The sequence below is a fragment of the Triturus cristatus genome, chromosome 12 (genome assembly GCF_964204655.1).
Source record: "Triturus cristatus chromosome 12, aTriCri1.1, whole genome shotgun sequence".
NCBI lineage: Eukaryota > Metazoa > Chordata > Amphibia > Caudata > Salamandridae > Triturus > Triturus cristatus.
Genome location: NC_140595.1, coordinates 496445280 through 496471018, shown reverse-complemented (window position 1 = coordinate 496471018; position 25739 = coordinate 496445280). Strand labels below are relative to the sequence as shown.

Genomic DNA, 25739 nt, shown 5'->3' with positions numbered 1-25739 from the left:
TGTATGGGGCTGAGTTATGGGGCATAAAGAATGTAAAAAACATACAGATTGTTGAAGATAGGTTTTTAACCCCTTCGATGCTCATGACGGAACGGTTCCGTCATGAGCATCGGTTGAGCTGTGCTCATGACGGAACCGCTCCGTCATGAGCACAGCCCCTGGGGGAAGCGCTGGCGCTCCCCCCCTGGGGCATCGATCGTGCCCCCACAGAGGGGGATGGCAGCGGAAGAGTTCCGCTGCCACCCCCGAGCCCCCCCACGCTTCCTGATGACGTCAGCGCGCACAGCGCGCGCCGGCGTCATCAGGAAGCGTTGGACGCGCTGGAATTCATTTCTTCCAGCGCGTCCAACGGGGAGGGTAAGTGTTTTGGTGCTGTGTTGCGGGGGGGGGGGGGGGGGCGGAATTCCAGGGCCTTGAGGCATCGGGGGAGAGGAAAGAGTATTTCCTCTCCCCTGATGTCTCAATGCTGGGCATTCCTGTCCCACGATCGCGCACAGCGTCGCGATCATGGGACATGAATGCCCCCACTAGACCCCAGGGATGTTGTTTTTGGCCATTTTGGAAGCGACCCCTTGGGCAAGGGTCGCTTCCCTGGGGGAGAATTTGTGGACGACTTTTCTGCAGATCGGTCCACTTTCGGTCCGTTTCTGCCCCCAGGGGGGGCAGAAAAGCCCACTAGACACCAGGGAATTTTGTTATATCGTTATGGGAAGCGACCCCTTGGGTAAGGGTCGCTTCCCTGGGGGAGAATTTGAGTACAGACTTTTCTGCCCCCCCCCTGGGGGCAGATAGGTCCACTTTCGGTCCGTTTCTGCCCCCGGGGGGGCAGAAAAGCCCACTAGACACCAGGGACTTTTGTAATATCGTTATGGGAAGCGACCCCTTGGGCAAGGGTCGCTTCCCTGGGGGAGAATTTGAGCACAGACTTTTCTGCCCCCCCCCCCTGGGGGCAGATCGGTCCACTTTCGGTCCGTTTCTGCCCCCAGGGGGGGGCAGAAAAGCCCACTAGACACCAGGGAATTTCGTCATTTTGTTATGGGAAGCGACCCCTTGGGCAAGGGTCGCTTCCCTGGGGGAGAATTTGTGCACAGACTTTTCTGCCCCCCCTGGGGGCAGATCGGTCCACTTTCGGTCCGTTTCTGCCCCCAGGGGGGGCAGAAAAGCCCACTAGACACCAGGGAATTTCGTAATATTGTTATGGGAAGCGACCCCTTGGGCAAGGGTCGCTTCCCTGGGGGATAATTACTGCACAGACTTTTCTGCCCCCCCTGGGGGCAGATCGGTCCACTTTCGCTCCGTGTCTGGCCCCAGGGGGGGGGCAGAAAAGCCCACTAGACACCAGGGAATTAGTGTAAATAAAAACGGAAGTGACCCCTTTGGCAAGTGTCGCTTCCAGGGGGCAATTTTTATAATATGTATTTGGCCCACCCGCCCCGGGACAGAGTAGCCTTTTTTTTCCCTGCTGTTTTCTGCCCCACCTGGAACATAACCCGATTGACCATTTGGGTAGTAATATAGCATGTTGTAATGTTTATTGTTTTATTTTTTGTGAATCGCAATAGTAATGTTTTTTTTTTTTTTACTTTTTTGTTCTAGGTGAAGGCTTTTGCTCTTTTCAGTTTGCCGTGTTGTTTCTGGCGGTTCTGCTGTTTGTGTAGTTTGGTAAGAGACTCTTTTTTGTACAATGTAAATGTGTTTGATTTCTCTGCATGAATTATTTTTGCAAATGGTGTAATAATAGCAGTATGTTTGTTTTTTGAGTGTCAAAAACTTTTTGCATTGGTGCTCGATGTGTATTTTGTTGTCTTGTGAGTAATTTGTTTTTTTTCTTCTTTCTAGTTTGATATCGTTGGTTTTTGCTGTGTCATTGCAGAGTTGGTTTCTGGTGAGTGCAGCTGTCTCTTGTAATTGGATTGTATAGTTTTTGAGTACATTGATCTTTGTGATAAAGGTACACATTTCTTTACTTACTTGGTTTGCACATTGTTGGTTGTTGTTGACTTGTTTGTGCAGTCTTCTATCTTAGTAAGTATAATGGCTAGCCGCAGGATGACTGCTCAGCAGGTTGTTGGTTTGCTGTTTGAGTCTTCCTCTGACCATGGTTCAGAGACTGACTCTGCATCTGAGGGAGAGGAGGCAGGGGACGATTCTGGCAGTGAGTTGTCTCTCCGTATGGAGTCATCGGATGATGAAGATACTCTTAGTGCGGATGAAGTGCCTGTGTTAGAGGCGGAGACTGATGTGCCGATAGTGCGGCAAGAGGCATCTGGGCTGCAGCCTGGGGCTGCAAGGCTTCCCGTTGGTGTAGTGCGGCAAGAGGCATCTGGGTTGCAGGCTGGGGCTGCAAGGCTTCCCGTTGGTGTAGTGCGGCAAGAGGCTTCTGGGCTGCAGGCTTGGGCTGCAAGGCTTCCCTTTGAAAGTGATGACCTCTGGGTTGCCCCTGGCATGGTGCAGCCGGCATTGCCAGAGTTTACTGGTGTTCCAGGGTCTAGAGTGAATACTGAAAACTTTTTGCCGGTCAATTTTTTTCAGTTGTTTATGGACGATGTGTTTTTTGCAGAGATTGTTGAGCAGACTAATTTGTATGCCGAACAGTTTTTGAGGGACAACTGTGCCAGTCTTAAGCCACACTCTAGAGCTACCCGGTGGACTCCCACAAATGTTGAAGAGATGAAGAAGTTCTTGGGTTTAACTTTTTTGATGGGCTTGCTAAGGAAGCCATCAATGTCTTCATATTGGTCTAGCAGTCCCTTGATGGCAACGTCTATTTTTCCGGCAGTCATGAGTCGTGACAGGTATTTGCTACTTCTTCGGATGATGCATTTTGTTGATAATGGTTTAGCGTTGCCACGAGATCACCCTGACTGTGACCGTCTTTTTAAGATTAGGCCTGTCCTTGATCACTTTGTTGATCGATTTCCTGAGATCTATGCTCCTGGGAAACAAATTGCAGTGGATGAGTCTTTGGTGTTGTTCAAGGGCCGCTTGGTTTTTAGGCAATACATTCCTAGTAAGAGGGCACGCTATGGAATAAAGCTGTATATGCTGTGTGACAGTAGGACTGGATATGTCTCTAATTTCAGGGTGTACACCGGTAAGGAATCTAGGTTTAACCTCCCTGGTTGTCCGTCCACTTTTGGAGTGACTGAGAAAATTGTTTGGGAACTTGGAAGAGGATTTTTTAACAAAGGCCAGCATTTATATGTAGATAACTTCTACACTGGTGTGCGGTTGTTCAGGGAATTGGCCAAAGTGGACACTCTTGCTTGTGGCACAATCCGCTCTAACCGTAAAGGTTTGCCGAAAGAACTTGTTTGTCAAAAGCTTGTGCGGGGACAGTGCAGTGCGTTGCGTTGCCAGGAGCTTCTTGCTGTGAAGTTTACAGACAGGAGAGATGTCTACATGCTGACTACCATCCATGATGAAAGCACTGCACCTGTGACTGTTTGGGGTCAGGTCGCTGAAGCGCGCAAACCTGTGTGCATTTTAGACTATAATAGGCACATGGGTGGTGTTGACAGAGTAGATCAGAGGTTGGAACCTTACACTGCTCTTCGTAAGGCTTACATTTGGTACAAGAAGTTGGCTATCCATCTTTTCCACTTGGCAATGTTTAATGCTTTTGTTGTGTTCCAGGATTCTTGCCCTGAGTCAAAGATGACTTTTGCTAAGTTTCAGGAGTCTGTAATAGGCAGCCTTGTTGTAGTGGAACAGGCAAGTGTTCCTAGAGTTGGACTGGTTGAGGATGTTGCTAGATTGAAAGAACGCCACTTTCCAGATCACATTCCTCCCACACCCGCAAAAGATTTTCCCAGTAGGAGATGTAGAGTCTGCCCCGACTGTCCTTCTCATCCTGCACTGTGTCTCTCTGCTTGTTTTAGAGCGTACCACACACGAAATAATTTTTGGGAGGATTCTTGAGTGGTAAAGTGAACTGGCTGGTCTGTATTCTTTGGATAATTTGATTCTGTTTCAAGGTTGGTGTTAGTGCAATGTATTTAGTTGCTGATTTTCTGTTAGAAGATTTGTATCTATTTGCAATTTGTTTGTGTTTTTATTTTTTTCTAAAAAAAATCCTAAATGTGATGGCGGTGTGTGTAGGCTTGCGCTTGGCTGTTGGTGTGTGTGGACTGGCACTTGGTTGGTGGTGTGCGTGGAATGGTGCTTGGCTGGCGGTGTGCATGGACTGGCGGTGTGCGTGGACTGGTGCGTGGCTGGTGGTGTGCGTGGACTGGAGCTTGGCTGGCAGTGTGCGTGGAATGGTGCTTGGCAGGCGGTGTGCGTGGACTGGTACTTGGCTGGCGGTGTGCGTGGACTGGTGGTGTGTGCGGACTGGTGCTTGGCTGGTGGTGTCCGTGGACTGGCGCTTGGCTAGCGGTGTGCGTGGACTGGTGTTTGGCTAGCGGTGTGTGTGGACTGGTGCTCTGCTGGCTGTGTGTGAGTAGTGACTTTCTGCTGGTCACTACACACACTGCTAGCTGAGTGCCACTCCACGCAATCCATCAGCCTGTGTAGTTGCTGTGTCTGGATTGTGGGCGTGTGAAAGTGATGGGCCCTTGAATGGCGCTGTGTGCTGGTGTGAGTTTTGTTATGTGATGGGCCCGCGGCTGGCGGTGTGAATGGTTTTGTATGTCTCACACGTATGAAAGGTGTATGAATGGCCTGTAAAGAGGTTGGTGCCTTGTCGTGGCTTTACAGCTCACGAGCTGTAAGTCAATGGTTCAGTTTCTCGCCCTTTCAATTATTACCAGTGCATTTCATTTCTGTGAAATCACTTGCTAATACAATTGTATCTACTGAACCATCGCTCACCCTCGTGCCAAATCCAACCAGTATGTGTGTGTGCTTGCGGATTAGATGGCTGTGCAGTAATATTTGTCTTTCTGAAGCAGGGTGTACCTTGTCCCTTTTTGGTGAATTTTGTAATGTGTTGCTTTTGTGCCTGGTGGTGCGAATGGTCTTGTTTGTATCACGTATGAAAGGTGTGTGAATGGCCTGTAAAGTGGTTGGTGCCTTGACGTGGCTTTACAGCTCACGAGCTGTGAGTCATTGGTTTGGTTTTTTGTGAATTTAATTATTGACAGTGCATTTCATTTTTGTGAAATCTCTTGTTAATAAAATTTAATACACTGAACCATGACTCGCCCTCGTGCCAAATCCAACCAGTATGTGTGTGTGTTTGAGGAATAGATGGTTGTGCAGGAATCTTTGTCTTTAGTTTCTCTGCCAAGGTACACTTTCCATGCAAGAATAACCCACCAACTGTAGATATTGTCGGAAACCCATGGGAGTTCATGGTGATGTCTCTCTTGTGAATTCAAAAAATGTTTTTATCCCCAATGTCCTGCAAACCTCAAAATGTCTGCCACATTTTCTTTGCAATATTATTCCAAAATTCTCACGCTGTAGGAACAATAGATAATCTGGTTTTGCAAGGGGGGTCACTTTGGTTTTTGGCCCGGTGCTCGGCGGCCATCTAGGGAAACCTACCAAACCCACACATTTCTGAAAACTAGACACCTGGCGGCTTCCAAGGAAGTATGGCTTGCGTGGATCCCCCAACGTTTCCTTACCCAGAATCCCCTGCAAACCTCAATTTTTGCTGAAAAAATCACTTTTTTCACACATTTTGGGGTGGGAAAGTAGTGGCATCACCGGGCTCACACAAATTTACCACCACCCAGCGTTCCCCCAGGTCTCCCGGTAAAAATGGTGCCTCACTTGTGTGTGAGGCCCAAGTACCCGCGGCAGGCACGGGCCCAAAACGTAGTGAGGCGACATCTAAATGGCCTATCGCAAAACCACCTGGTTTTGCAAGGGGGGTCACTTTGGTTTTTGGCCCGGTGCTCGGCGGCCATCTAGGGAAACCTACCAAACCCACGCATTTCTGAAAACTAGACACCCGGCGGCTTCCAGGGAGGTATGGCTTGCGTGGATCCCCCAACGTTTCCTTACCCAGAATCCCCTGCAAACCTCAATTTTTGCTGAAAAAATCACTTTTTTCACACATTTTGGGGTGGGAAAGTAGTGGCATCACCGGGCTCACACAAATTTACCACCACCCAGCGTTCCCCCAGGTCTCCCGGTAAAAATGGTGCCTCACTTGTGTGGGAGGCCCAAGTACCCGCGGCAGGCAAGGGCCCAAAACGTATGCAGACGATATACTCTTTTTCCTCACTGACCCAAGCAGGACCGGTCCCAGAATTCTGCAGATTATGCGGATTTTCGGGGAAACGGCTGGCTTGTACATGAATCCCTGCAAATCTACCATAGGGCTGCTACATGGCACCTTGGGGCCTAATAGGTGGGCTAAGGACCTTCAGTTGGCAAAGGATGGGCTACCCTATCTGGGGTGTTCTTATCCGAATCTCCCCAATTCTCGTGGGACAGGAACCTTGGTACGACTACCGAAAAGGTACGCTCTTGCATCAGGTCATGGTCAGGACTGCCCCTATCATTATATGGGAGATCCGCTATTTTCAAAATAGTCTCACTACCACAGCTGCTCTATCATCTACAGAATCATCCATATCCGATCCCGTCTTCTTGGTTTAAACTTATCAATGCTACTCTGGGACAGTTCCTATGGGGGGGTGGCACGTCTCGAGTTGCACTCCGTACGTGTTTCCAATCCACGTATTGTGGGGGAATCGCTGCCACAGATATGCGGGCCTATTATGCGGCCTCGCACCTCCAGGTAATTAATGATTGGTGCTCTGGGCCCAGGGACGACCCAGCATATGCAATCTAACGTTGGATGCTCAACGACCCGACCCTTATATCTCACCTATATAGTAATTCACATCATCGCTCCCTATTACCCGCCACTAGAGTGGTGTTGCTCACTTGGCGGCAGTCCCTGCAGTGGATGGTGGGGTCGCCTTACCCGGAAAAACACCGCTGTGGAATAACCACCTCTTATCTCACTTGGCTGGGCTCCAGGGGTTCCGAGAATGGGATCATATAGGCATCTCATCGATCGGCAACCTCATACGTGGCACTGTCCTTAAATCGTACCAGACTCTTAAAGATTAATTTTACCTACACAACTTCCAGTTCTATAAATATTTGCAGTTTCGGCATGCTATTAAACCACACATTGACAAAGTTGACTCATTTCCAGAATTTAGCCTGTTAGAGGATAAACTTCTCATGGGTGACTTAGGAGACCGTAAGATCTTCAAGATATATCAATCCCTTATCACACATAGTGCCAATACACTTGAAAAACTCAAAGAAACATGGCAAGTAGATATTGGTCCTCTGGATGAATCTACACATTCAAGTCATTTCTGTGACTCAAGTTTCTTGCTCTGCCCAAACTTGTCCCTGTACCTCTCTGGGGTAAGACCATACCTCGTGATGAGGATGTCCTTTATGGTAGTGTAGGTGAGTTCATGTACTTTCCCTAAGGCTAGTAATGTGTCCCTCCCCTCCACCGTGAATTAATTCCACAATCCTACCCCCCAATCTCTATCAGGGACCCCATTCACGTGGAGAGACCACTTCTGGATATCATCCCCCTTGGTATACTCTTTCCCTAGATTCTTAGGAATGTGCACCTATCTCTCAGACTGCACTGAAGAAATGATGCTACCATCTGTGCTGGACGCATGCTTCCCTTGCCTGCCCGCACCAGCTGCATTATTTACAAAGTCATTACGAAGAGCACCTCTACTTGTCTTGCAGATAAGCTCACCATCTGGTGTTTTTTGGCACACCCACACCCAGGACATCATCAGTCTGTAGTTTGAGGAGTGTAAAAAAGAAAAAATCAAGATGGCAGGTTTTTTCCATCTAATCACACAGGAGCTGGAACAACATCCCCGTATTCATCAGGACCACCCTAACACTGCTCCAATTTAGGAAAGTTTTGAAGACTCACTTCTTTTAAGAACACTGCATCACCTAACTTGCAAACAAATTACTTTACACGCCTAATGCATTTCTACAGGCTCGAATGATAAATGCACATTGATGATGTCCCAAAACATAATATTGATGAAAAACGGTACAAATGTACTTAGATTTGCAAACACACGCTGCTCTTTTAACAAAGGATGAGCTATGTTATCACTGCGAGAGAGCTGAATGTTGTAGTCATAAATTATTTCCATTCCAAAAGAGGCAACTGAGTTACTTCCATTGTCTAATACTAACACAACCTTGTATTCACACCTTGGAAAACTGTCTAGTATAGATTAATTGCTATTCAAAAGAAGACATAGCACTGAGATCATCAAATTATTTCACAGGGGGCGCTTTTCTGTTTGGGCCGCAGCTCCTGCTGACCCCGGTGGGACTTGCAGTTCCAGTGTCCTGTTTCCCCGCATCACCAGCACCAGCTGCATGGAGAGGGAGGCGCCTTGATCATGCTCATAGCACTGCCTCCTCCGCAGCGCGGGACACGTGCTTGCGAAGCCCGGACCAACCCGTCTGCGGCCAGATGGGCTGGGCCACGGCTGTTGATCTTGTAGTTTGGAGAAGACTTTGGATGTCCATGAACAACCCAGAGTCCTCACCTGTTACTCATTGATTTTATGCTTGTCTTTGACCATGTACAGTGCTCTGCTTCCTTTTGGCTAGGTTTGCACCATAGAAATGCCTTATGCATACAGACAACCAGTACAGCTAGAAAAGCAGTGAGAATTACAAGGATCTACCTGGATTGTGTCTACTGTAAAGCTGTTAGTTATCCCACTGCAAGGCCATGTGTGTTGGGAAGAGTTGAGCTACCACATTCTGGGACCAGCAGAGACTGTGCAAGTACCTTTTGTCTCTACATAGATGACATCTTATTATCAGGACATTTTGATATGATTGGAACGTTTTAAAGAACTTACTTCCAGATCTTTAGTCCCATGCTTCCTTTACGATGCAAACCCTCATCTCAAAACAAAATCTGTAGGGACACGTAATGTGATAGTAGGTATGGTGACTTACTCTTACATGTTTCAAATGTGACAATGATGGTGTTTCCGCATCTGCAATTGAAACACTTGCCAGTTTTGACTCGGAAGGCTAAACCTTAGTTTATAGCAACATTCTCCTATTTAAAAGCCCCTTCACAATATCTGTTTGATCCAGGCACTTATTTCTATAGCCAGAACCACACAAAATGGAATAGTGTTTTCTTTCTAGAAGGAAAATTATTTATTCTCCGATGTTTATAAACCAGGTTGCAATACCTATCCTTATTTAGGGAAATGGCGAACATTTTTTTCCAGATCTCTATTATCCTAAAAATGTTATATATCTGAATGATACTATTCAACAAATATGTTTTGATTTTTCTAGTGTTAGTGAATTAAGAATTCCAATACTTCCCCGGCAAAATTATTCATATTTTCCTGATTGGAAGTGGGAAACAATGGTAAGCAGTTGTGACATAAATGCTGTAATATTGAATGATACCTTCCAGAATGCTAAAGATGGATCCCATCTAACATATATTTGCAATGTACATCGAAATTAGTGTCGCCTAAGATTTGCTGGTCACTAGCAAATAAAGTGGACCATAGTTATGGTAAGATTCATGTCAGCAAATAGTATTGGAAACCTATTTCAAAAAATTATCCAATGAATATCCCCTTGCTATAGTCACACAACATTTTGAATCATTTAATGGTAATAGGAATGTAAGTGTTTTTCGTATGTGATTATAATATGAAAACTGATCTAAAAGAGATTTAATAACACTAGCAATTATGACGCTCATTCTGAAGTCATCATGTTCTGGATGAGAGTCAGCTTTTCGGATTAGAGTGATTAATAATGAAAATATTAAAGATGCACTCAAAATAACAGATGGGGACTTAATAATACTGAAAGAAAAACTATTTTCAGTTTCAGAATTGATATACCTTTAAAATGGTAAAAGAAACTTTAAAAAGTTACAAAAATAGATCAGTCACAGTTCAAACCTATGTTTGTGTTGCATTGTTCCTTAGAGGTGCTGAAATCATATAGAGTGCCACAGGACCTTCTGTAATACCCCATAGTGTTTATACCTAATGCTATTGACTCACATCAGAAAGTGTTGACTAAACAAGTCTCCACTTACAATTTTGCCACTGTATTGCTATTTGATTTGTCTCTATTCGCTCCATATGAAAAGTCTGTTATTACATGGTTTGTGTGTTGGTCCATTACAATATCGATAAATGCTTTATAGTTTGAAGGTATTCAATACGAAAACAAATGGGTTGTACATTTGTGGAATGCTACAAATATTATTTTTGGAAGATCCTCTACTCTTTAGATTGTTTTCCGGAAGAGCAGCTTGAGCTTTTAAGCACAGCACAGTGTAGTAGCCTGTTAGTTTCTTCCCTAACTCGCAAACAAATAACTTTACACGTCTAATGCATTTCTACAGGCTCGAATGATAAATGCACATTGATGATGTCCCTAACACATAATATTGACGAAAAACGGTACAAATGTACTTAGATTTGCAAACACACGCTACTCTTTTAACAAAGGATGAGCTATGTTATCACGGCGAGAGAGCTGAATGTTGTAGTCGTAAATTATTTTCATTCCAAAAGAGGCAACTGTGTTACTTCCTTTGTCTAATACAACCTTGTATTCACACCTTGGAAAACTGGCTAGTATAGATTAATTGCTATTCAAAAGAAGAGGTAGCACCAAGATCATCAAATGATTTCTCAGGGGACGCTTTTCTGTTTGGGCCACAGCTCCTGTTGACCCTGGGGGGACTCTCAGTCCTCGGGTCCTGTTTCCCCTCATCACCGGCACTAGCTTCAGCTGTGTGGAGAGAGAGGCGCCTCCATTGTGCTCATAGTGCTGCCTCCTTCTCCGCAGCGCGGGACACGTGATTCCAAAGCCCAAGCCAAGGGCCGACCCGTCTGCGCCCATGCGAGGCCCGCTGGGCTTGGGCCACAGCTCTTGATCTAGTAGTTTAGAGAAGACTTTGGATGTATTTGACTTGTGATTACTCAAAGGGACTCGGTGTAAGTTTTGTACCTTCACTCTAGCTGAACTTTCTCCCTTTGTTTCCGTTCCTCAAGTAATTCAGGGTTTTGCCTAGCAGATCTGCCTTTGCCTTTTGTTTTTGGGGAAAATATCTGGTTCCATCATCCCAGAAGAAATGTTTAGCATCATCTAAAGGAGGGGAAAAGGGCTCCACCATCTCAATCACTGCCTATCTTACTAGGTGATGGGCGCTATTTCAACAGAGCTTAGCATGGGAGAATAAATGTTGTCCAGAATCAAATAACCAACCCCTCTCTTCCCACCTCATCACCCACAATTCAACCTTTGGGCTCTTTAGGTGTTTCAAGTGATCCCGGTGATCAGCAACACTCACAACCTTCCCATCCAGCTAAAAGGCCCAGGGGAAAAATAAACAACCCTTGCATTGTGAAGGACGCTGCAAACATCACAGAGTCTGAAGATGCCGAACTGGCTGGAAATAAACCCCATCCCCCCAAAAGAAAACCAGGGGAAGGAAAACTATATAAATCATACTCCAAAGGGTGCAGTAAGGATACATCTTTGCACCCAAATAGTGTTGAGCAACAGATATTACCTGGCTCCTCTCAGCCATCAAATGGAAATGTCACAACTGGGTCCTCGGAATTTTAGGCTTGGAATCGATCCCTAGTGATGGGAGTAGAAGCACTTCTGGCTTTCTTTCGACAGACTATGGTGGGTCATTTTAACTCTTTGAGGGATAAAATAAAATCTTTGAATGAGATCCTTAATAGGCTGTATCCTGGCCCTTTAGAAATCCAAGGCCCACCTCTTAATACACCACTGATACATGGCCCAATTGGACTTACTGCTCCCCCCTCTCTATCTCATTTGCCTAGGCTAAGAGAGCAAGATTAAAATTAAATTATGCCCAACCATCAAGCGCGTAACCACAGTGTTACCATAGGGGAATCTCAGACAACTTGTGTGCCGTGTACAGCTCTCCCACCTCCTGGGAAAAGAATGATCTACCCGGACTATTTACACCTGCCGCCGGAATGTACACCTGACATGAATGTCCTGGAGGGAGTTCATTCTTTTGAATCAAATGATAAAGAAGACACTCAAAGTCTAATAAAAAAGCGGCTCACACGTGGGATCCAGGGTCAGATGGATAGGCCCCTTGCCAAAAACCCTGAGGGGGACTGTATGGTATTGAATTTTAAGGACTTGAGCCTTGTACATTTCTTCCTATCTCGTCTGTATCATCTGTCACATCAAAAGTCTAGAATACGTGCTTCACCTTTAGGCTATTTTTACCGGTCTCCTGACATAGACCAGAATTACACCTCATTTAGGACCAAGAGGAATGACCTTTTAGCCGCTGAGCTTCAGGCCCCATCTTTAACTTTAAATCATTCATTTTTTACACCTCTTGTTTCTTTTCCCAACTTCAAACCGATTTAGGGGCACATGCATCAAAGGTTTTTGCGAGCGCAAACGGTGCGAATCGCAAAAAACGGCCGTTTGCGCCCGCAAAAAGACATTTTGCGATGCATGAAAGGTAATGGCACTCGCAATTTAAGAAATCGCAAATATTTGCGAGTTCTCAAATTGCGATTGCATGTAAGGAATCGCAAATTGAGATTCCTTAAATGCAATCCATTAAGGTAAAAAAATTAGCGATTTCGCTTATACGGGGCGCAAACTACCATGAAGTTGGACTTCATGGTAATTTGCAAAAACCTTAAAAAATGCACTAAAGTGCATTTTTCAAAGTTCCATTTAACACACACACATCCCCTTGGGGCATGTGTGTGTGCAAGATGAACTCATATGCAGATTTCAGGGGTGCAACAGGGTGTCCTTTTGACACCCTGGCACCCTTGAAATTGCATTCTCAATTTGCGATTCTCTAATTGAGAATCGCAAATTGAGAATGTCTTCCCATTCATTCCTATGGGCCTCTAGGCCCATAGGAATGAATGCGAGTCGCAATTAAGGAATGTTTAGAAATCGCTATTTTTTAAACAATTTCTACATGCATGGGCTTTTGTGCTTCCTTATTAGCAAATCCTTATTTTTCGCTAATAAAGAATCGCAAAAGGCATTTTTGATGCATGTGCCAGATTGTCCATTGCAAAGTGTGGCAGATATAGATTGACGTTCACCGTCTCCCGGCCCAGATAAATCTTTTCCTGTCATACCCGCCAGTAATCTGAACCCTGTTTTAGACTATTCTTTGACTGCAACTACGACTCATATGGTTAAGTCATTCCCAGTTTTACCTAACTTACCATTGGGCAAGCAGGTTATGTCATGGAATATAGCCAGAATTTGACATAAATTTGCAAATGAAAACTGGCAATCAACAACAAATAACTCTGACATAATTTGCTGCCAAGAGACGTGGTCTACTGGTCCTATTTAGTTAGAAGGTTTTAAAACCTTCTTCGTCCCTGCCATTCCTTCACCTGCTGGAAGAGGGAATGGAGGCCTTATCATATTTGTCTTGTTGTCCGTAAGGGACTTAAATGTTAAAGTCTTGTTTTCAAGCCCCTAGTTTCAGATTTTAAAGGTGTCCCAGTAAAAATAATTTAATATAATTTTTTTATTTTTTTTATTGGCATTTCAAAATTATACAATATGCAAACAAAGGAAATAAACCCTCAGACTGTAGCACAACAACATCCATCATCCAGTGATTGCATAGCCTACACGTTACCAGTAATTAACATACACAACAAATATACTACGATGCACAACTAATCCATTTGGTGCGTTTGTAAAAAGTCAAACAAGTATGACCAATAGTCTCTTGGTTCGGCTCCAGTGGGCAACTCCTCCGTGTATGTTTGTAAGGCATCTCTACAATATGTCAGATCCTGAAGCCACTGTCTAAGCTTTGGAGTTACTTTACTATCCCAGCACAACGAAATTCTATGCTTTGCTAGCAACAGAGCAATTACACAGAATTTGCGCTTAGTAGTAGCGTGTACCCCTTGAACGAGGCCCAACAGGCATATGCGAATGGTACTTTCAATATTTGTGTCCACCATTTTCCCCAATGTCCTCATAACGTTTATCCAGTAGTCATTCACTGTCGCGCAAGACCATGCAAGATGTACAAAGTCAGCCTCATCCGCCTTACAGCGTTTACATTTCGCATCTGTTGGTAGGCCATATGCACATAACCTGGCTGGTGTATAGTACGTTTGGTGCAGGTATTTATAATGCACCATATGCAAATTTCCGTTTGGCGTGAGCATGCCAGTTAGAGCGCATGTCGTGGCCCATTCCTCCTCCGTAAGTGGATCATCTAGAACCTCATTCCACTTCCCCAACGCATTAGCCGTCGTGTTAGCTATGTCCTCCTGCAATTTTACGTATAGTTTAGATACCATGTGTGCATTGCTAGGTGTAGTAAGCATCCACTGTAATGTTGACAGCTGTGACGGCTCTGCAGGATAAGAGGGATATAGTTTTTTGATCGCGTTTTGCAGTCTATAATACGTGAAGCGAAACAGCAGCATTTGATTACTGATGTATGTAAGGTTGTTGGGTGCCCTAAAAACACCATTATGGTAAAGGCCCCCCATTTTATCTATGCCTACCTGTTTCAGCAAGTTCAGGCCCACCTTCTCTTGAGTAACTGACAGTTCTGGGTGGTGTGACATTGGTAGTGCTGAGCATATAGCGGGAGTTTGCCTGCTAATTTCCCCATTCTATGCCTGGCAGCATTTGTCGTGTCTATAGTGTTTATATCACGATTATGGAGAGGGGGCCTACGATGACTAATGATAGCCGATAATGGTATAGGGAGTGCGTCGCCTTCTTCAATGCCTACATGTGTGACATACGGGACAGTATGATACCAATAGTGTGCAAATTGCGCTTGGGCACACAAAAAGTAAAGCAAAAAATCCGGGACCGTAAAACCACCACGTGAGTATGGTAGTGTAAGTGTGTGCAGTTTAATACGGGTCTGCTTACCTGCCCATATCAGTCGTGTCACCATAGTTGACAGTCGTTTAAAAATCCCTGTTGGGGGAGTGATCGGGATGTTATTGAAAAGATATAAGAATTTAGGTAAGACGACCATTTTAACAATTGCCAGACGACCAGCTAACGTTAAAGGTAGTTGGATCCATCTTCCTATTTTATCCTCCATGGCATCAATCGCCCTGCCATAGTTATTACGAATTACAATTTCTGGATCCCGGTGATACCAGACACCCAGATACTTAACTGGGTCTGATTGCCATTCTAGAGGGAATTCGGTTTGGTGCGGAAGCGTCGAGTCCGTTAACGGTATTATGAGGGATTTGGACCAGTTAATTTGAAGCCCTGAGTGGCGACCAAAGCAAATATATTCCCTAAGTAGAGGGGCCAAATTCTTCTCCGGATCACGCACATATAGCATCATGTCATCTGCATAAAGAGATATATGTAATGGACGTTGTGGAAATTGAAGTGCCGTATAATGATGACCCTGTCTTATCTTACAGGCAAGTGGCTCAAGTGTTAACGCGAAGAGCAAGGGGGACAGCGGGCAACCTTGCCTCGTCCTCCTTGCTATCGGAATGGCATCTGATATATAGTTGTTAACTTTAATTCGTGCCGTATGTTCGGTATATAATATCTGCACCCATCGTAAAAAAAATTGTGGGAATCTCATTCGGCGTAACACAGTGTGTAGATATGGCCATTCGATAGAATCAAATGCTTTTGCAGCATCTAATAGAACCGCAGCGGCATTGGTGCTAGGAATTACGTAATGCGATAACGCAAATAATGTTCTGGTGTGTGGGTTGTTGTTCTAGTTGGGATAAACCCAGACTGATCTGGTAATACCAGTCTGGTCATTAGGGGTTGCAACCAGGTGGCCAGAATTTTGGTTAATATCTTAGTATCTACATTTATGAGAGACAGCGGCCTGTAGGATTCGCAATATTCTGGATCTTTGTTTGATTTTAAAAGGGCGATGAGCACGGCTTCTCTCAACGATGGTGGTAACAATTGCTTGTCGTGCGCATCACCGTACATTTCAACCAGATGAGGCGCCAGTTGATCTGTAAAAGACTTATAAAATTCGCAGGTGAACCCGTCAGGGCCAGGCGCTTTTCCATTAGGAAGTGATTTAATATTTTCCGTGACCTCTTCTACTGTGATGGGCAAGGACAAATAATCCCTATGTGTATCAGATAGCCAAGCTATCGCCACATCCTCCAAGTAGTCCATGACCTCACACGGTGTGGCCGTATTCCGCGCAGCATACAATTCCCCATATGTTCTCATAAATTCACGCATTATACGCTGCGCATCTTGCTGTAACTCCCCCTGCATATCCCTGATCGCTAGTACTGCTTGAGGCGGACGACCGGCGCATATCTTGGATGCCAATACCCTTCCCGGCCTCCCCCCCTCCCCATATGACCGCGCTATCTGGTGTTTTGTAACATACCTCAGTTCTTCCTCTGCGTATGTTTGATATTCCGATAGCACGACCCGAATGTCACCTAATATTTTCACATTTTGTGTGCTTTCGTATTCCCGCTCTAGTGTTTTTAGGGGGCTTTCCCGTTTGCTAAGCTGTTGACGTATGTCCTTTAAAATACCAGCGCTAGTGCTAATACATACTCACTCCCCTGATTGTCGCATTAAAAGCTTCCCAGAGTAAGCCAGGATCTTCTGTGTTGGGTTTATTTAACTCAAAATATTCAGTGATAGCCTGACTAATAGTATCAGTGTACACTGAGTCCAGCAGCGCTTTTGAGTTAAATGTCCAAGTGTAAGGGGGCGGTATATAATGTGGTATGTTAATAGATAGCAACACTGGATTGTGGTCAGATAATGTTCTGGGCAGGTGACTCACAGCTTGCGTCCACAACAGTACCTCGCAAGTTCCTAACCAGTAGTCTATACGAGACCAACAATTATGAGCCGCTGTGGTGTGTGCGGCCTCCCTCCTACCCGGATTGCGAGTTCTCCAAATGTCATGGAGGTGTGCTTCACTCATAATATTTTGCAATGCCTCCACTGCCCTCTGATGTGGTTCTTTAGATGCGTTTGATCTGTCCAGGCTATCACACAGAGCAACATTAAAGTCTCCACCCCAGAATATAGCCATGCCCGGCAAGTCATTTATTTTACGCCAAATTGCATGATAGAAGTCTGGGTCGTCCCCGTTTGGGCCATAGGTGTTGATGAACGCTATACGCTGACCCGTGATGATAACATAGCGCCCTAGTTCATCCTGTAACGTACTGTCTACTTGGAGTTGTGTCACCTTTTGGATCAAAATGATGACCCCTCTGGAGTAAGAAGAGTATGAAGACCTATATATTGCCTCCGCCCATTTGCGCCCAATGTGATTAGTAGAACTAGGAGCAATATGCGTTTCCTGAAGAAATGCTATGTCAATGCGTAGTCTGTCAAGGTAAGCAAATATTTGCCTGATTTTTTGGGGTTGTTGAGCCCTCTGACATTCCAAGTAATCATATTTAAATGAGCTGGCCGTAGCCTATTTTCGGACATCGTTAAATAGTGAGATGTATCCTAAAACATGTGCAATTTCCCCTTCTTGTACATCTTATGTTACTTAGTGAAATGCTGGCAACTATAATCATGTGACAGTTCAGCTGGATATCCGCGATGTTTCTCAAGTACAACAGTCTGTATAACAGTTTCCAAACCCCACCCCCCCCACCCACTTCAGCACCCTAACCATGCCAAAGACAAACCCCTAGTGTCGAAAACAACATAACAAAACCACTTTGTGGGGATCGCCCGCCTGGGGGTAGTGCCAAGTGCACACAACTCCATCCATCAAAGTGGATGCGGTCAGGTATACGTTATACATGCAGATCTGGTTCTTTCCAATAGTTTGCCACGTGGCACGATAACACCACGTTACCATATATATCTGAGTGTTATATGCTATAGATTAAAGATTCGTAACCATCTGCCTAGACTGATACAGTTCGTAGCGTATTTTTTTGCTCTAAAGAGATAAGCGACCAGTCACAGCAGGGATTCAAAGGCATAGCAAATTACTCCAATAATATAGAAACATCATATCCATGAGCACCGCCAAGAACAGAGCCCAATGTACATGGTATTACCCCCCATTGTATGCAGCGTCTCTGTGCACTAACATGAATATATTGTCTAGTCGCTAACCAACCAACCTTAACTGTTCCATTTTATGCAAAATCCAGGGAGTCCCTCTGGTGGGCATCAAAATCATACAGACCTTACAAGTTGGCGTCAGTGCAATGTACAGGCCCACCAGCATATTACAACCACAGCCCAAGCTGGCCGTATCGCATACATCACAAATGCATGTCTCGCCATCTCGTGAATCGTATGAAGGCTGTTCTCATTCAGAATCTTGGGTCTGCACAGCTTGCTTTCGCTCCCTGTTTTGGTCAATCAACTTCTTAATAAAATCTTGCACTGCCTTTGGAGAATGGAGAACCATAGAGAGGTCATTGTGTGTCACCTTCAGCCGAGCTGGATAAAGCATTGCATACTCCACTCCCATTTCTCTCAGTTTCTTTTTTGCCGGATTAAATTCCTTACGTGCTAGTTGAACCGTCATGGTAAAGTTCGGATAGAACGCCAATGCGTTGCCCTGGTAGGTTACCTGCTGCTTGTCACGTGCCATACGCAATATGGCATCACGATCCCTATAATTCAGGACCCGGGCAACTCTCGGCGTGGCGCCTGGCGGGGGTCTTGGAGCCAGGAACCTATGTGCGCGTTCCACTATGAGGACCGTCGAGAAATGATTAGCACCAAACACCTCACGAAGCATATCCTCCACATAGGTCTCCATCCGTCCCGTATTTGTGGATTCTGGAATTCCTGCGATTCTGATGTTATTGCGACGGGACCTCGCCTCCAAGTCCTCCACCTTGTTTTTAAGGACCTCCACCACTTTCTCCATATCCGTGCACTTGCGAGTTGTGGTTTGTGATTCATCCTCCACAGTGGTGATACGCCTCTCGGCCTCATCAAGTCGCTCCCCTTGCTTATCCAGTTTTGCCGACATATTGTCAACACGATGCATGAGGGAATCCAGTTTGCCATTGATATCCTGTACGCTTTGTTGTATCGCCTTGAGGACTTGTTCCATTGCGTTGCTCGTCTCATTTCCCCCTTCCAATTTGGTATCCGAGAGCGCCGTTGCCCCTTTGGTTTGACGCTTTGTTTCAAATAAGAGTTTTGACTGCTGCTTGTCCGGCTTTCCCATGATGACAGTAGTCAGCCCTATCGATGGCGACTCCGGATACTTTGTATCACCACCGATGGGGAGGCAGCTTGTCCTGTGCTCCACTATGCGGCGTCCTGCACCCCCAGTCCTTAGCACCGCCCAAAGAGATCTCGCAATAAGATGTGCCACACAACACCGTCCTCCGATGATAGCAGATGTTAGTCGCAGCCTATATCGTAGTGCCACTGGTTTAAACCACCACCGCAGTTGCACCGAACATCCAGTAGGAACTGTAGCTCGCTATTAGTAGGTCAAAGGGCCTCCATATGCAACAGCGCCCCAATGCTACATGCACATCCTAGTGATCCGCTATCTCTAGTCCACAGGGCACAGTCTATTCAGTGGGGTACAGCCATGTTGCGATCTAGGTTTCATCTACCCCCTCTTTACATGCGTGGAAACAGCAGCATCCACCACGCAATCACAGGGGGACCAGCACACTCCGAATCCCACAGTTCTGGTTAGGTACAGTCGGTCCTTGTCCCGGTGACGCCCAACCTCTCAGCTGCGTTTTTTAAGAAAGCCACGCCATGGACATGCTTTCTGCAGCCTGCATACTTCACAGAGCAAAGCAGGTGTCATTGGTATATATGGTGAAGATCCTTACATTAGATGGGGCTCAGTTGCATAACCGTGTCCCAGCCTGTACTTCCACAGGGCTGCTATGCCGCCCTGCACTGGCAGATTGCGCTGCTTAATAGCTGAGATCGGCAGTCGCGGTGGCACCGTTAGTATGGGCTGCCATATTATGCTGGCATTTCTTTCTTTCCTCACCTCGGCTAGCATACGCGCATGGCATACATACTCACTGCGCGCAGTTGAATGCTAGATTGGCAGCTGCTCCCCCGTGGATTCGCTCATTCATGAGCTAGAATTGAGCTCGGTACACACCGCTAATAGGTCAGGAGCTGGATCGGCAGCGGAGCGGTCGTACCGTAGGGTGCCGCCATCTTGTGCAGACTTCCCGTCGCTACGCGGGGAAAGCACGAGGAGGTTTTATTCAGCTTTAACGAAGTGCGGACGGTCTCACAATACCCACATCCTGTTCCCAATTTCTTCCGATCTTCCGATGCACTCACGCGCTCGTTGCAGTCAGTTACGGATCTGCATACCGGTCTTTCTGGCCAGTAACCGAACCGGACCGGCGGAGCTGCCTTAATAGCCAGCCATTCCGCCGTGCGCCCTCTAGCGCCCCAATTTAATACAATTTTAAAACATTTTTATTTTAACTGTTTTTTAACACAGCTAGTGTGTATTATTGATTAACTGGAAGCCATTCTTGAAAGACTAATGTCTAGTGAAAAGAAGCATATTTCTCTTTTGTGGGCTGGTGATTTTAATAGCATGTACAATCACAGTGGTAAACAGGTTTGCAGAGTTAGTAAAGTGCGGAAATGTTAGCCACTTCTCCAATAATGCTTATGAGGAAGCTTTTAACTGCTTAATACTCATCCATGACCTTTCGTTTCATCAGATTTTTATGAGGAGGATGATAGCAATCCTTCTACGTTAGTTGGCAGGGGGAAAGGTAGTGTGATCGATTTAATCTTACTCTCAGAGAATTTGGCCTCTCTACTGAGGTGCCACAAGGTATACCCCTCTACCTTGAGCAATCACCATCCGATTGCCATCAGTTTTTCTTCTCCTGCCCAAAGCCACTCTAGACCAATAACTAAAAATACTTTGTGATACTCAGTAAATAAGGGGATGCAGATGAAAAGGGCTCAAAGTGACGCACATAAGTTCTTTAAAGATCTGGTTAGTAAGAACCTCAAGTCTATTGCAAATTGTCTCTCAGAAGAGGCAACACCGGGTAAAATTTGGGAGAGTTTTTCACACCTGTTTAAGTTAATTCATCAAGTTTTGATCATGAGTTAACCCACCAGTGCCTGGCTAGTCCACAGATGGTTTAACGCAGAGTGTACTATGGCTTACAAAGCCCTAAAAAAGGCCATCAACACGACTCCCCGCAAATCAATAATTGTCAGGGTGGCTAGGAATGCCTATCGGCAGGAGCTTGTTAACAGAAAAATGAAATTAAGACATGAAGCTTGAGAAGACTTAGAAAGGGCTGCACAACTAGTGGGCAATCAGGCATTTTGGGAAGTTATTAATCAACCGTTTTTTACAGACTGTACCATCTTGTAAATTGATTGCCACATCCTCGACCAGGATCGGGTGACGCATTTTGCACACATTTTTTATCCCAAAAATGTGAACTCAAAAAATCAAATTCTCCAAGTTTCTGTTGACGCCCCCCCACAGCACGAAGCTAATATTATCCGAGTCCATTACCGCAGTGGACGTATCCCAAGCTATTGCTTGTTCCGCAGCAGGAAAGGCACCTATCCCTATGAGGTACCTGTCGATTTGTTTAAGTATAATATCGCTCTTTGGGCCCCTTTACCAATGTTTTTACAGCCATCATTAAAACTGCCTCTATAGATACTTTGCGTGAATCAATCACTGTGCCCATCTGTAAGAAAGGGGATAGGAGTCTCCCGGCAAATTACCACCCCATGTCCTTATTGGATTCTTCAGCTAAATTACTTAGGCACGTTATCCTAGGTAAACTTAAAGAATGGGCAGAGGCACACTCCTTCTTTTCTGAAGTACAGTTTGGTTATTGACCATACTTGGGTACAAAACAGACACGTAATCTCTCCCTAAATCAAGGTAAATAAGTCAAGGCCAGGATGGCATTTATGGACCTCTCCTCTGCGACTTTTATGTAGTGGATAGGGTGAAATTGAGGGGGTTGATGGAAGCAGCAGGCATTGGCCTTTCCCTACTGGACCTCTTAAAAAGACTTAATTGGGACACGCTTATGAAGATCCATTATACACAATCCGGGCACTGTACACAAGTTAGGAAAGGTTACTCGAGGTGTAAGGCAGGGCTGCATATTGGTGCCCTTCTTATTTTTATTTTATATAAATGCTCTAGATACATTTTTAGTCTTGAGAGCTGTATATGTCCCCAGAATAGGATCACTTCTTGTTCCTGTACTTTTGTACATGGATGGTGCAGTCCTTTTGGCCTGTACTGCAAATTTGCGACATATTCTTTTAAATGGTTTTAATGCTTTCATGAACGCTCTTAATTTACAGGTGAACCAAAAGAAATCTTTTATTTTGACTGGCAGGCCGAGATTTACAAATTCCAAGACTTTTCATATTGGAGGATTTTCCATTACTAAAATCTCAAAATGTAACTAATTGGGTATACGTCTATACTTCCAAATGACATGGAGTCCCCTAATTACCCAACGAGCACAGACGATTGCCGCCTCCAGTGAAGCAGTTTTTAGGTTTGCGAAAAAGCTGGCTCATAGGCCATTTAAATAGGTCTATAGAGAAAATGTGTTTCAGCAGGCTTATATGGGGCTTGGGGTTATGCAAAATTGTAGAAAATGAATTCTCGTACTGATTGTTATCAATCCCCAAATCTACTACCAGCCTCATTTCTCACAGTGAACTTGGCCTACGCTTCATAGAAGATGAGGCAAGCTTGGCACCTATTCTACAATGGCATAAAGTGTGAGTTACTCCTGAACTATGCTTCTCCCACAAAATAGTGGAGGATTGCCTTAAATTGAGTAATTCAGTAGCTATTCCATGGTTGGCATATGTTGAGAACTCTCTTAAAAATCTTGGGTTAAGTACATTTTTTGATGCCCAATTAAACACAAATATCTGTGATAAAGTAAGATCAAGAAGATTGTTTTTTGCAAATAGGGAGAGAGAGAGAATTGTATTATCTTTAAATATGGTCACCATCTCTCGATATGTCCCACTCTCTTCATCCTTGGATATTGAGCCATATCTTAGCTGGCTAGAGAACCTGGATTTAAGATTTTACCTTATCCGTTTAATATTATGTACAATTCATTACCTAGTGGCTTTTCCTCAAAAGGGTCTTGGTTTAAATTACTCCTGTGTTGCCCATGTGATGGGATTTTGACTCTATCTACCTCACACTTTATGCTATTTTGCACACTGTATTGCACGTTTAGAGCCCATTATTTAAATTATTTTTTACGGGTCAGGAATTTTAGATCACATAAGGGAGGGCTTCAGTATATTCAGACCCTAGACTCCCCTGCTTTATGCTATGCGGGTTTACATTTTATTGTCTATGCTTTCAAATTAAGGACTGTCTGAGGGCTTTCAAACCCTTCTGCTGACCACCAGTAATAGGGTTTGAAAACCTTTGGAGGTGCTTTGAGGGCATCAGAGAAGTGGCAGGGGGAGTTGGCCTGAAGACTGTCATTAAGGAAGATGTAAGCTTATTGATTATGACAGAGTCTTGCTCTTTGTACAAACTAGTTTTATTTCAATAATGAAATTTCATTTTTAAAGGTATATAAATAGTTTACGCTACAATAAAGATTTTTGGATAATGTAACCATGTTTCTCTGTATCAGTTCGCTGTGGCATTTTTGGGAGACCACCATTTAATGTTGACTTTTTAAGCCTTAACTTTTAATTGCGTATAGATTACTAATTTTTGTATTATGTATGTATATTTTATATGTGCTTTTATGGTCATTAATTTGATCGAATAAAGAGTTTTTGATTGATTTCACATTTGAAGGAGCATGTATTGCAACACAGATTCAACATTGCTACTAGTGGAATATCCACCAGCATTTACTGATAGTCTAGAAACAATTCTACATGTTAAAAAAATGACAGGATTAGTCTCACATTCAAATGTAGCTGGTAAGGGATTACTAAGTGAATTCAAATCCACTTCAGAATCAGCCCAATACGTTCTAGGCTACTTTACATTTTCTCTTATTTCTGGATTTGTTCTGATTATTATAGTGCGCAAAGTAATATTAGATGTTGTATATACGATGGAGAAATACGAAGAAAAGTGGCTCTTGCACCTAGTAGATCAAACTGGAGTTTAGGTGAGAAACAATGGAAGAAAGAGATGATAACAGTGACCCACAGAATGTGTGAACTAGATATTGGTAACACAAAGAAAGTGTCATGATGCACCTGAGCATTTCGGTTGAGAATTGATATTCTAAAAGAAGTGCTGATGATTCACTGAAGAATAGCCCCAAGAGGAAAATAATGGTCTGAAACACTAAATAAGACTGATTTAGTGCATTGGGCCATTTTTAGGTCTCGGCTGTCGAAAGCAGCGTGCATGCACTGCTCTCGGCATTCGAGAGCTTCTTGGAATCGATTCAGATTCCGAAACTCTTGGAGGTGGAGTTGAAGACCCGCCCATCTTTCTAATTGGTTTTCGTCATGTTGCATGCAAAACGTAGGCTTCTCATTGTAAAGAAGGCTTCTTAGTCCCTCCTTGTTGCCGCCTTGTCTCCTTTTGGCCCCGCCCACTGGGATTTGATCTTTTACCGGCGGCAGTACACACACTCCTTCATTAGTCGGTGTGCACTTTTTTCTTCACATTCGGCTTTGTCAAAGTCAGCTAGTGTTTATTTTCGCATTGCACTTTCACTTTAAGCGCGATGCGAAAATAAACACACGGCTGACTTTGCGGTACCGCGCTTGTTCTTTTGAAACTGAGAAACGTCCTTGTAAATCAATGCACATACTCCCGTGTTCTCTGAAAACGCACCGCTTTTTAGTTAATAGGTGTGACTTTAAAACGCCTGAGTTTCCTCGGTGGGTGATATGTTGTGTTTCCGTGCGGTGTAAGGTTTGTGGTTGTGGGTTTAGGGGGAGTTCTGAACCAATAGCCTTTACGGTTCTCAGCCAGGACGTGTTTTCAGCAGTGGTTTCCAGCGTGGTTGTTATGAGGCATTTCATCTCTTACAAATGACATGTGACGATATAACTGCAGGTCAGTGATTGCGAGTAACCCCAGAGCGTTCCTTGCTATATAGTACAGCGAGTTCAGTTGATATGTCAAGTCTACGGTGCTTCCTCATTTAGGCAGACTCCGGCTTTCTCATTGGCCTACAGTTCTTGTCTCTACGCGGAAGTATCTGCGTTGTTATTTGACACCGGCCTCTCTGAAGTTGGTTCCTTTTTGAAGGCAAGTGAAACTAGCTCAGAAAACCACACGAAGAGCAGGCCTCCATTTCAGATTCAGACAGAGTTAGAAGTGCTTTCGGTGGGCTTTTTGTTCTTTCATTGTTCCAAACTCCACCAAAGCTTCAAACTAGTTGTGTAGCCATGGTGTCTTTTTATGTTAGCCCTCTCGGAATACAGTGTTCTAAAACTTGCAAATGAAGGGGAAATTGATACGAATAATATATACAGTTACCAGTCTTTTTCAAAGGGGCTGTGTGTGGCTCAGTGGTTCTCAAACTTTTCAGAACCGCGTTTCAAAATGGCAAACTTACGCAACTTACCCAACAGAAATGGAGATGAGGAGAGGTGATTTTCTATTGAAGCGGCTACTAATTTTACACAGACCTACAATTTTACTGCTGAAAGTATATAGCTCACAAACGATAATGAGGTTTCTGTGAATGTGTATCATTTGTTTATCAACAAGTTAAGTGTCTTCATTTGTTTTGGTTGCCAGCACACTTCAGAAT

At 44.6% G+C, this 25739-nt stretch overlaps 1 long non-coding RNA gene across 1 annotated transcript in view; it reads left to right on the top strand.

Annotated features, from left to right (window-relative positions):
- The first annotated feature begins 1603 nt into the window (after positions 1 to 1603).
- The window catches only part of LOC146776155 (uncharacterized), a 186068-nt gene continuing 161932 nt past the window's right edge, over positions 1604 to 25739 (top strand). Inside the window, exons 1-2 of the long non-coding RNA XR_014972359.1 lie at positions 1604 to 1662; positions 1840 to 1885. This is a non-coding gene — a long non-coding RNA (uncharacterized LOC146776155). The remainder of the gene's footprint in view (positions 1663 to 1839; positions 1886 to 25739) is intronic.